This window comes from Anabrus simplex, chromosome 3 (genome assembly GCF_040414725.1).
Source record: "Anabrus simplex isolate iqAnaSimp1 chromosome 3, ASM4041472v1, whole genome shotgun sequence".
Classification (NCBI taxonomy): domain Eukaryota; kingdom Metazoa; phylum Arthropoda; class Insecta; order Orthoptera; family Tettigoniidae; genus Anabrus; species Anabrus simplex.
The window spans coordinates 198,664,370-198,677,361 of NC_090267.1; positions in this window are offsets into that span (position 1 = coordinate 198,664,370).

The window sequence follows — 12,992 nt, forward strand, 5'->3', positions numbered from 1 at the left end:
TGTCAATTGGTAATTTTTGTATGGCGTTTTCAGTTTCAGCAGTGATAGCAATGGCATCTTTCAATTTAAAGGCAGTAGCCAATTGAATTTAGGGCCCTTCTCTAAAAATTTCGATATCCGAAGCGCTAAGTTGGGTATCAGAAAGATTTATAACCGGGTCATGGAACTTCACGTCTCCCGAGTCGGATTCGTTGATGTGCCTATTGTATGAAAGGAAGTTTTTATTGTGACTATTATTACGCAAGAGTGTGTTGTATTTGTTGTCTATAATGAAGTTTATTTTATGTAATTTCCAGGTGTATTTAGAAATCCGAATTTTGGCAAAGATGAAACCTAAAATTTCTAAAGGAGAGGAATTAGCCGAAATGCATTGAACCGAAGATGAACAATAATCAAGAAATTTACACACAGACCTTAATTTTGAATACCATTCAGCCGAAATTATAGAACAAACACTCCCAGGGTCTAATAGAGCCGTGACCGGTTCATTGTTCAACTCAATTTTGAGAAAAGGTACAAGTGCGGTGGTCTCCACCGCAATTCTAAGACATTCTTTAGGGCATTCAAATGCGGGGTTAGAAGAACTGCTACCGTGTTCCGAGCTTTCGGTGGTTTTAACGAGGGCTGAGCCTAGGGAAGATGAATTTGCCGACTCAGCCAATGACACTAGTCACTTTCGATTATTAGAGTTCGCGGGGGTTGCACCAGAAGTTGAGCAGGAGGGGGTGCTATTGGCATTAGGGCAATTCTTGGCGAGGTGATTAAAGGAGCCACACTCAAAACATCCTTGTGATGACCCTGCTCCATTCTTGGTCTGACTGGATTTTATTACTGGGCACTTGTTACGAAGATGATCCGTAGACCCACAAGCATAGAATTTTCGGGTGGTGAATGTTCGGCGAGGTTGAGGCCGAAAATTATTAGAAGACAGAGGGGGCTCCTTAGCGACTCGTAAGGTGTCGGCATACCGCACTCCTTTGGCTGAGACAGCCACAGCCTCTAATTCAGCAAAGGTTTGAGGACGCGATGCGAAACACAGATATGACCTATTGGTTGTGGAAATACCTTCAACAATGGCCTGCACGATTTGATCTTCAGGGAAATGAAGAGCGAATACTCTGGTGTAGAACTTAATGTCCTGGATGAAGTGTGCGAGATTTTCATCCAGTCGCTGTACCCTGTAATAGTACTTTTGAATTAGGGAAGACATGGCTCGAGCCGGAATGAAATTAGCCAGCAGATGGGCGTGGAAGTCTTCTATAGAAGGTTGTTCAGCTATTGCTCTGACTATTTTGTCCGAGAGGACACCTATGGAATAAGGGTAAATATTTTGAAGAATTTGAGAAGGAGAGCGAAAAAACACTAGATCGTGATCTTGGAATTCAACTTAAAACCTTAAAAATGAAATAAAACTTTAGTGGAATTAATAGAAAACTTAGAGATTCCTCTAAGCAACATAGCCAAAGGATGGGGCAGACTACTGACATAATAGGTAACGGCCTAGGGGATGAAGAAGCTTCAGACACAGCCTTATTTAAAAAGAATGGTAGAATGGATGTACGACGATCAGGCTCATTTCCTACTGGGACAGATGTTTGTTGAGTTGCCGCAGATTTTCTACCTTCTTCGCCCTTGGAAGAATTCTCCGCATTCACCAAGTTTATCGCAGGGGCTTGGTCGGTTTTGGGAGTAGCTGCCCCAGTCAACAATTGAAGAACTTTATTTGACATTTCAGACAGGTTTTCAACAAGGTTACTAGCCTCCTTGGCATGGTCTTCTTTTACTTTGAGAGACAATAGGTCCCTAACCCTATTATAAAAATGGAACAATCTAGCCTGTACTCTTTTAAGTTGGTTAGCCGAAGGATCACTCACTTCAAAAAACTAAGTACAGATGCTAGCTCGGTGGTGCTGTCGGTGATAGTGGAGAGAGCCTCATCAAAACCCTTCTCTCCCAAAGTTGGGATACTAATTGGTAATTCTAATGACTTTTAAAGCTTGGTGGTATCTGCCGCAACCGTGCCTCCAGATTGAACATTCCTGATAAGTAATTCACAAATTATATCCTCCTTGCACAAGTAGCAGGGATAGAGGACTTCGCGAGGGCCAGACTAGATTAAGGAAAATTTACAAATTTAGAAACTTTCCAGCGACCGGGAAAATTCTTAGAGTTCTAAACGGATACTATGATTAGCCGTCAAAAAGGGCTTAATTGAGACCCATTCAACCACGCTCTGCTACCACTTGTTCGGGGGTCTCCCGTGGAACGCAGAGGTGAAAGAAGGTGCCAAGGGGAATGGGTCTAACTACAATGTCAAGAATTGAATTTAAAACGTAAACTGAAGGTTATATTTTCACTGACTTAGCAAATGTCATGGGATAGTCATCTAATAGTGTGTGGGGCCTTCTCTGACCCTGCGAACTGCAGTGAGACGCCGTGGAAGTGAGTCGACAACTCCCTGGTAGTCCTTTGGACACAGCTGACACCAAATCGTTTGCAGGATCCATGGCACGGAGCAGGCGTTCCAGGACATCCCAGATATGCTCGGTAGGGTTCATATCGAGGCTACTGGGTGGCCATGACAGTCGTTGGACCTCCGCTGCATGTTCCTGGAACTATTCCCGGGCGACGTGGGAGCGATGTGACGGCGCGTTATCATCTTGAAACACCGCGGAACCGTCCGGGCGCTGGAGGGCCAAAAATGGGTGGAGATGGTCTCCGAGCAACTCAACATACCGCGTACCATTCCAAGTCTCTTCCAGAACATTCTGTACCAGGGAAATGCACCCCAGACCATAACAGAGACACCAGCGCCCTGGACCACACCTTCGAGGCAGGCGGGATCCATCGCTTCATGTGGTCCGCGCCATAACGGTACCTCCCATCGGCACGGTGCAGTTGAAATCGTGATTTGTCCGACCATATCACGTTACGCCATTGTTCCAGTATACATCTCTGGTGACTGGCGACAAATGCGCGTCGTTTTGCCCGGTGACGTTGGGTTAACAGTGGCACCCATGTGCGGCGCCGGCTCCCATACCCCATAGAACACATGTTCCTACGGATTGTCCGCTGGGAGACGTGTCTAGCACGGCCTGTGTTGAAGTGAGCCGTGATTTGTTACACGTTTGCCCGTCTGTCACTATTGACAATCCGTCTCAGATGTCACCGGTCACGGTCATCGAGGGTGGCTGGACGGCCAGTCGTTCGTCTGTTATGGACGGTGACACCCGCATTCAACCATTCACGATACACCCTGGACACGGTTGATCGTGTGAAGCCGAATTCCCGCACCACTTTCGAAATCGCACTTCCCATCCGTCGGGCACCGACCACCATACCCCGTTCGAACGGTGTCAGCTCACAACGACGTTCCATGTTACACCTGTCACGTGCACAGCCACTGCTCACAAGGTATCCTATACAACTGCTGCTGGCGCAGGGGGCGTGTGGTGCGCAGACAACACACCGGCGCATCAGTGCTCCGCTATCCCATGACATTTGCTCAGTCAGTGTATATAAACGTTAGCTGTTAGCTGTTGAAGTGTCAAGATGGCCGCTGGAGGAGACACGCGCAAGCTTAGTGCTGCTGCAGTTTGTGTTGTTTGTGTGGTAATAATCAGAATTGTTGCGCTTTACGGGTCTCTGCACGGGTCTGTTCGAGTTAAGGAATCGGTGTGTGCAAGTGAAAAAGTGAGTTCTCCTTTTGCATGGCTACTAGCAGAGAGAAACTACTACATTCCGGCGTTCTCTCTGACTGGATGCGCCATTTTCTAGACTTATAGGCGCCTCCCTACTAGCTCGGAGCCGAACAAGCCTAGGCCTGGTCGCTCAGCGATTAGGGGCTTGCTTTGCCTCCTACTACTGGCTGGAGATGTCCTCTTAAACCCCGGTCCCACCACCTGTGAAATGAAAACAGACATAAACATCTATTGTTAGAATGTGCAAAGCCTAAACAATAAGTTGTCTGATTGTGAACTATCCCTGCCAGACTTAAGAGAAGTTGACGTGATCGGACTTACTGAAACATGGCTCTCTTGGGCTAGTGACAGTGAACTACCACTCAGTGCTAATTACAGCATATTCCGTCGTGATCGCGCTACTCTAGGTGGTGGAGTGTTGCTAGCAGTGAACAGTGTTTTACCATGTAAACGAAGGACAGATCTCGAACGGAACTGTGAGTTAGTGTGGGTGGAGCTACTCTTTCCTCGACGCCCTGTACTTGTGGGATGTTACTACAGACCACCAAACAGCCCATTCAGTGACCTTGAACAGTGCCTGGACTCAGTCATTGCAACTCTCCCTCATGGTGAAGCAATTTTAATGGGCGACTTTAACTTGTCTATAAAGTGGTCTTCTCCAACTACCGGACTGTCAGCTAACAACTGTGACACATACTTTATAGACAGTTTTATTAATGGCCTCGGACTGAAACAGTTTAATATGTACCCAACCCGTGGGCCCAACACCCTGGACTTCATACTCTCCTCATTACAACTTAAAACAATAACCCCAGGCAGAAACGTTTTCCTGTGCGACCACTAGTCCCTCGATGCTACATTCCTCCTTCCCCACCCCTTCTCAAAGCCTCACAGCAGGACATCCTACCGCCCTACCTACATCTGGCGCCGTGCCGACTGGCCTGCAATGTGTCGTGCCCTGGAATGCCTTCCCTGGAGTCTGCTCGAAATAGCTGATATCGAATCGGCTCTTGACCTGCTGTACGACTGGCTGCTAGCTGCAATTAAAGACTTCGTACCTGCACAACGGGATACTACTAGCAAACAACACTGGATATCACAAGAGACCAGACTGATACTATTTAATAAGAGGAGAGCTTGGCGCCTGTGGAAAGACTTCCCTAACCCACACACTCACAATACCTTTGTTAAAATCCGCCGCCACGCGAGGTCTATGGTCAGAAGAGACTACAAAACTCACGTAGACACTGTCACTGAAAACGTCCGCAGCAATCCCAAGCGCTACTGGAGTCTCATCAACACACGGAGAAGGACGGAACGGATTCCTGTCAGCGTGAACCACAACGATGCAACAGCAGATGGCGCCGATCGCAATGAACTGTTCAACAGGTATTTCTTCTCCAACTTCTCCCCTCCCTTACAAAACCAACCGCTCCCTCCCGTTGGTACAGCTTCAAACAGAACCCTATCAAGCATAACTACCACACCAAGTGAAGTTCATAACCTTCTTCAAACTCTTCGTACCAACAAAGCTACCGGTGCCGACACTATAGGTCCTCTTTTCCTAAAAAATACTGCCAGCACTCTTTGCGTCCCTCTCTCTAAATTATTTAACAGATGATTTGCCGCGGGCTATTTTCCTCTTACCTGGAAACAGGCAAATATTGTTCCACTTCTCAAATCAGGCAACAAATCTAATGTTTCATCTTACCGACCAATCTCTATTCTCCCCACACTATCCTTTATTTATGAAAAAATTATACACCAGCGTCTCCTCGCATTTACTTTGCCGTATATCTCAACCAAGCAGCATGGTTTTCTACCAGGTGGTTCTTGTCTAACAAACCTGGCCACTCTGCATAGCTTTGCATCACACGCCATTGCAGCTAAATCACAGCTGGATATCTGCTACGTAGACATTTCGAAAGCTTTCGATTCTGTTGACCATACTCTGTTCCTCCATAAACTCTCCGAACGATTTAATATACATGGCAGTCTACTGACCCTTCTTGCTGGCTTCCTACATAACCGTTGGCAGAGAGTGGTAATATCAGGCACTTCATCCTCATGGTTACCAGTCACCTCCGGTGTCCCACAAGGCAGTACTCTTGGCTCCTTGCGGTTTTCTTTGTTTATGGACGATCTGCCGTCCGAACACAACAAAACAGCGAATACCCTACTCTTTGCTGACGACTGCAAGATATTTAGGGAGATCAGGAATCCAGCAGATGCAGCTCTGCTACAGTCATCGCTTAATGCCCTCTCGAACTGGTGCCGTACTTGGAAACTTATCCCCAATCCTCAAAAATGCAGCTACATGACCATAACACTGCGTAAATCTCCTCTACCGACATCATATTACCTACTCGACAAGCCCATCACCGTGGTTACGCAACAGCGTGACCTAGGTGTAATATTCGATACAAAATTACAATTTAAGACCCATATAGAAACATATACAACCAAGGCTATGAAATTACTAGGCATTCTCTATCGCTTCACAGAAATTTCTGACCCCGTTGCTCTTCGTCACTTCTTCCTCACGATCGTTCAACCTCTCTTAAACTACTGCTCTCCGATTTGGACAACAGCCGCCCCCTCCAATACCAAGCAGTTAGACAGAGCAGTGTCCTTCTTTGCTGCAATTGTAAGGAACAGAAACCCCAAGCTCAGAAATCTGTGTACGCAGCAGGTATTAATGGCAATTAATGTGTCACCGCTGCACATCAAGCGACAGGTAGCTGACCTGAGTTTCCTCCACGAGATCTTAAATGGACATTACCGCTCGGAACATCTTGTTTCTCTCTTCTCCCTCCGCGTTCCTTCCCGCTTCACCAGAACCATACATTCCCCACACTCAGCACTCAATACTTCAACGATCTTTCCTAATCCGCCTTCCAACACTCTTTAACAATATTAATAGGAGACAAGAGCTTGATATAGCATCAAATAAAAGTGTATTCGAGAGGTGTGTAAATAGTATCTTAAAGATAAGTTGATGTGAAGGGATTATACCGCCATCTTGACCCACGACGACTTGGCTATGAACATGGACATTCTCATGGTTTTCGATTTGGACAGTTATTAGTAGGCTGTGTACCTGATCTTGTTATATTTTATGTTTGTTATATTTTATTATGAAAGTTTACGTTTGTTAAATAGTCTGTTGACAGTGCAAGTGAAATTTGCTCAGTGTAGCTGTATCTTGTGCTTCGTGAATAAATAAATAAATAAATAAATAAATAAATAAATAAATAAATAAATAAATAAATAAATAAATAAATAAATAAATAGCCTATTACATCTCTTCGCGGTTTTTCTAATGGGCTTTGCAAGACGCTCTTACTAAATCTGCACGTGGCTTAGTTCTCATTGTCGATAAATGGTTTCAACCCCGTCAGATGTAATCCGATGTTTGAAGGGCAGAGAAAAGTCCAATCGCGGCATATAAACTATATTTTTTTCTTTTTTCCTTTCTCTTTTTTTAGTCCGATTACCATTGAGGTTTGGTTTTTCCCTCTGGCTCGGCGAGGGATCCCACCTCTACCGCCTCAACGGCAGTGTCCTGGAGCGTGAGACATTTGGTCGGGGATACAACTGGGATAAGGACCAGTACCTCGCCAAGGCAGCCTGCCCTGCTATACTGAACAGGGGCCTTGTGGGGGTGGGAAAATTGGAAGAGATAAATCAGGAAGAGGGAAGAAAGCGGCCTTGAACACAAGTTACGTATCATCCCAGCATTTGCCTGCAGAAGAAGCGGGAAACCACCGAAAACCGCTTCGAGGATGGCTGAGGTGGGAATCGAACACCCTCTACTCATTTGACTTCCCGAAGCTGAGTGGACCAAGTTAGAGTCCTCGTGTATCACTTTTCAAATTTCGTGGCAGAGCCGGTAATCCAACCCGGGACTCCGGGGGTGGCAGCAAATCACACTAACACTCGCTGCGTCCGAGGGAAAAACCGACCCTGGAGGGAAAACATATTACGAACGAACGAATGTAATATTGTGAGAAAACCGCAATACTAACGCCTATGTATCATACATCGAAAGAGAGGTATCCATCTCAGGATTACTAGAAAAATATCATTTATTTCATTGTCCTTTATTTGCGTATACTAGTCATTTATTCGATTAATACGATGCCTACGTCGTTGTAGTTAAATACGCCGACAGATCGCCCTAAGAAAGTTGTCTCTGCTGATCTTTTCTATGCCAGCCCGATAGAGCGTTCTGTATAAATTGTCTATGCAGATCCTTCCATGTTGATCCAAAAGGAGGCTATCTATCTATCTATTTATCTATCTATCTATCAATCAAAGCTTTCATTCCCCACCGCAAATGGGTATGTAGGATCACCTTGGCCGCATCTGTAGTCGAATCTGTAGTGCTGTTTGAATATTGAAACTCCATATTTGAATAGGTAGTCGACGTCGAATGCGGTTGGAAACAAACCGCGGACCTTGAAAGTAGGCCCGGGCGCGTTTCTCATTCGGAATACCAACCGTTCAGGTACATAATAATAATGTTATTTGCTTTACGTCCCACTAAATACTTTTTAAGGTCTTCGGAGACGCCGAGGTGCCGGAATTTAGTCCCGCAGGAGTTCTTTTACGTGCCAGTAAATCTACCGACACGGGGCTGTCGTATTTGAGCACCTTCAAATACCACCGGACTGAGCCAGGATCGAACCTGCCAAGTTGGGGTTAGAAGGCCAGCGCCTTAACCGTCTGAGCCACTCAGCCCGGCACCGTTCAGGTACGTTCTCCACATTTAATTCGTAAAGAATGACATCATCGGTGAGGTCGTTGTTGACCCCCCTGATCAGGCAAGTTAAGGTACTGTGCCTGGGGGATGGTGGAGGAATTTTGGTGTGGGGTTGTGAAAGCTATTGAAAGGGGGTGGATGAACCTAGTTGAGTGGCTCCTATAGATTTGACCTACTTCTGGGCCACCTTCTTGCCATAGAATCATATAATTAAAGTTGTAGGGGTCCGCTGTCTGTAATTCCTTTTGTTTTGCCAAATTTTCAGATATCTATCCGTTTTAGGTCAACTCAAGACCAAATCGGTGGTTTTTACTTTTCGTGTCTGTTTGTTTGTCTGTTCCACCATCACGTCGAAACGGCTGGATAGATCTCAACCAAACTTCATATTTAGAGTATACTCATCCCGGGGAAGGTTTCGATATGCATATCATTTTAAAATCTTTCAAAAGACGGGGGTTTTATAGGAAAACCACAACGGTTTTCCTCCATTTTCAATCATACTACTGGTTTTCTGTGAACTCTGTGGAGCGTATGTGAAAGGTTTCTTTATTATACACAACTTTTGTTATTTTCATGATTTACCTTACTCTTCAAATGACGGAGAAATTTACTATTTTCTGCCGATACCATGCTCTGCATTGAGTGACCGACAGACCGACAACGAAAATATGGGTTACCATGGCAACGTCTCTGACTGCTTGCCAGCAGGGAAGTAACGTATTGCCACTTTCCTCATCATTCCTTTAAATTCGTGGTTGTTCCTTGGGTAGAAAGCAAGAGAGTCATCAATCGGCAATTCTGCGGGATATTGGCGGAATATCATTGGAGGTTATAACCGTCCTCGAATAGCTTAAGTAATAACACAAATATTCATCCCATCCTCGAATAGCTTAAGTAATAACACAAATATTCATCTTCTTATCTGATTACCTAAGAATCCATAACTCACAGCGGCATAGTTTATTGAGAAACATTTGATTTTTCAATACATTCACTTGGTATTTACATATTTGTCGTCATCCGGATGTCCTGAGTTATAATCCATTTTCTATTAATTTCAAATTACTAAACTGTATTATTTTCTTCCTTTATTACCACGTATGTATGCGAGTGCTAATCCCGAATGCTGGACACTCTTTTCTTTGAGGAAATATTCTAAGCTATGCAAATGTATATCTTTTGGTCCAGGAAAATTCCGAAATATGGATGCAATTTTAACGACGGTGCAGACCTTCGTTTCGGGGTAATTGGTGGCTAATCAGTAAGTCGTATCACAAGTCAGAAAGCAAATGGCGTTTCATTTTGGAGAGATCTACAACTTTTGTCCTATGACTTTTCGTCGTATTTCTATCCCTAATACGTTAAATACAGCTGTATTTCTCGATTTCAAGTTGATTTTGTACTTTTACACGTATATGTTATCATTTGGCACACTTATAGGAAAAGTAGAATAATGACATTCGGCACGCACATTGACATGAACATTGGCCATGTTATAGCCAAATTTTATGATTCTAGCTGTCATGTGAGTATCAAAAATATAAAGTAGTATGTGAAAACTGTACAAAATTTCACCCTATTCAATGACTCTAACTCAATCCAACCCATAAATATAGGAGATACGAGAAGATGTCATAGGACCAACCATGTAGAGCACTGAAAGGGACGTCTGATGGTGAAGTCCGTTTGTAGATACATCGTACAGTTTCAAAGCAGTAACTATCGAAATAAAGGTCTGCACTTCTAGAGTGTGTCGGTACATTGACAATTTTGGCGAAATTTCCGTACAGTTATCCGTTTCAGGTGTAATAATGACCATCCGCATCTATTCAGTTTTGGTGTCTGTCAGTTTGTCTATAACTTGGAAACTACTGGATATATTTCCACCAAACTTGTCCTTTGGTAGGTTTTAGGGCAAATATTGTTTCTAAATCCCTGAATTGACTGGGGGATTATACGAAACTGAAACCGTGATTTTGCATTCCCTCAAAATATACACAACCAGACTTAATGTAAATTTACCTGCCTTAATGGAAGTTAATTTCTAAGTATTTTTTTCTCATGTGCATCATTTCAATACGAGGATTAATAAGGAAGATATCATTAACGGACCGTTTTCCGGTACAAGTCCCACCGGACTTAACTCAAGAGCGGGTGCGTGTAAAGCGTATTTTTTACAACTTGAAAACTACTGAAGATATTTGAGTCAAACTTTACATTAACATCCACCTGTCCAACGGTAGGTGTTAATCGTCAATAACATTTCATGTTCCCGGAATGGACTGGCGGTTTATAGGGAACCGAAATGGTGATTTTACTCTTACACAGTATATACAGTACAAGACCAACCTGACTGCAAATCGACCAAACTTGGTGGAAATACATTTCTAAAACTTTTTTCATGTGCATTTTTTCGACAGGAGGAATAATAAGAGAAATATCATAAACGGTCCGTTTTTCATTTAAGTCCAGAGGATATAGCCCAAAAGGTGTTGTACGTGGAGCAAGTTCCTTATCTATCTATGTAAATAAAATCGTAACGACTGTGTACCTGTACATTGACTATTTTGGCGAAATTTTTGTACAGCTACACGTTTAAGGGGGTAATAATGACCATCTACATATTTTTTGGTTTAGTTTCTTGAAAGTCGTAATTTTTACACTCCTCACCGAAAACCCAGATTGCGGCATAATCTGCCAGTCGAATAAGGATATTGAAATTTGGCAAAATTATACGTTTTAGCCTGTAACGGACGAAAAACTTCCAAGTTCTTTAAATTTTTCCCTTTTTATCCCGAAGAATATCGAAATATGGAGGCAATTCTAATGATGGTGCAGACCTTCGGGAAGTATTATCACATAACGGATGGCACAATCCCCGTTAAATTTTGAGCGATCTATAAACTTGGTCTTACGACTTTTTGTCGTATTTCTATTCCTTTTACGTTTGATTTTTGTCTATTTCTCGATGTTAAGTAAATTTGGACTTTTCACATACATAATCCATACCTTCCATCACTTATAGGAAAGATAGAATCATCAAATTCTACACGAAAATTGGTCCACCCAGTAGCCATATGTGAGCCAAATGCTATGTATGTAACTGTCACTTAATTATCCGAAAAGCAATGCAATGTGAGATAATCTTACACAAATTTTACCCTATTCCACGTTTCTAATTCAATCTGACCCATAATAGATGAGATATCATTAGACTAGCAATTTAGGCCGCTAAATCCGGCGTCTTATGGTACAATCCTTTCTCGATATGATGTACCGTTTAGCAGCACTTAATCTGTAAATGAAGGTCTGCAATATTGTAATCAAGCACATACTTTCGTATGTCGAACTATATATATTCACTGATGTCGATTTTTTAGCGTTCAAGGAAGGGTGTGTCTGCTATTGTAATCAGTACTCCCCACACCGACTTTGACTGGCAGTAGGAATGGGGTCCTTCTCCAATTCGTGTGTAACTGGCATTAATAAGGCAGGCCTACCATGGTAATGAATAATTCACTTCTCGATTTGACTTGCAGAAGGCAAGGGAGCATGCAGTTTTGTTCAAAACTCCCGTTACCCGATTGTGTTTGGGTGTAGGCAAGCGTTCCCGCAGTTATAAACAGATGTACCCATCTAAAATGTGACTGGCATTAGGCATACTGCCTGCTATTTTGATGGAAACTCATCAACTTGGTGTGACTGTCAGTAAGCTGGCTGGCAGTTGGAAAAGGGGCCTGTCATTATAATGATAACTGCACAACTCAATTTTGACTGGTTGTAGGGAAGTTTCCTGCCATTATAATAAAAACTCCTCAATTTTTAATATGTCTGGAAGTAGGAAAGGGGGCTGCCACTGTAACGGAAACTCCCCAAATCGATTGTGACCGCGCGGTAGGCAATGGGGCCTGAAATTATAATGTAAACTTCCCAACTCGATTGTGAATGACTGTAGGCAAGTGAGCCTACCGTTATCATCACAAATTCGTAACAAGCACTTTACATTGGAAACAACGTGTTTCTCGGAAAACGCTAAGAGACATGCTATTTTAAAACAATCTTATTTACTACATGTACAGTATTTACTTCAATATTCGTATACAATGCAGAATACCGTAGCGAAACACGAGTACATTTGCTAGTTTGAAAATATAAACATTTGAAGTTGGTCGAATGTCGGCAATCTCCTCTCGTTTCATTAAGGGTACGGAAGATGGTCTAAGAAGATCAGAATTCGGGGGCTGCGTTCCGGAGGAGGAAGATAATGGCCCCTTGTGGGCGTTGTTGGATGGATAGGATATTATTTATTAGGTGGGGTGTTTTTGAATGAATGTCAATCACACAGCGCTCAGAAGTTTCATTGCAATTCCATTTTATTACCAACAAAATATCATCACGTTAAATATCAACAAAATATAACAAAGGGTCATTATTCACAGAAAAGGAGCGATTAGGTCATATCCAACAACTTGATCATCAGGGCAGAGGTCCGGCAGGATGACCGTGAGCAGGGGCAGCGACAGTAT